Below are 626 nucleotides of genomic sequence, written 5' to 3'. Positions count from 1 at the left end.
CCTACATTACACATTTAAGAAAATAACCTTGTGACTTCTGAATGAACCTGGGTTTTTTGGCAGGAGGGCTGGTCTGTCTTGTTGGAGGTGGGCACAGCAAGAAGGGAGGGAATGGGGGTTTGTTCGACACACTTCGAAGGTGCTGAATTGCCAAGGGGCGGTGGGGGTGGGGGCAATGCGCGAGGGAGGCGAGGCAGTGTGTCGCAGGAGCTGCAATCCGAACCATCCCTTTGCAAGAGGGGAGCATGGGTGCAAGTCAGTTCAGGTCTCCTGATGTTTCTTCACAAGGCCTGACTTCACAGCCTGCTTCTCGAATGCAGTTCCCACTGCGTTTTGTGCCATAGTCTTATAGAGAAGAGGAAGGTGCATTACAGAATTGATGCATAAGCGTCTGTTATCGGGGCCCTGAGCAGGGCTGAACAGGAGCACAGGGAGGCACCTAAGTCCACCGAGGCCCCTGCTGCCGGCTTCTCTCCCACGCCAGCTCCAGCAAGTGACTGAGAGCATGGGAAAGTCCTGCTGGGAGCCTGGGGATTTACTCAGGTCTCCACGTACGCCCATGGCCACAGCCATCGTAGGCTCCAGTTCCTATTAGTGATGGCATTGCCACCAGGAGGGAGAAAGCC

The sequence above is a fragment of the Alligator sinensis genome, unplaced genomic scaffold (assembly GCF_000455745.1).
Source record: "Alligator sinensis unplaced genomic scaffold, ASM45574v1 scaffold2469_1, whole genome shotgun sequence".
NCBI lineage: Eukaryota > Metazoa > Chordata > Crocodylia > Alligatoridae > Alligator > Alligator sinensis.
This window is presented reverse-complemented; position numbering follows the sequence as displayed.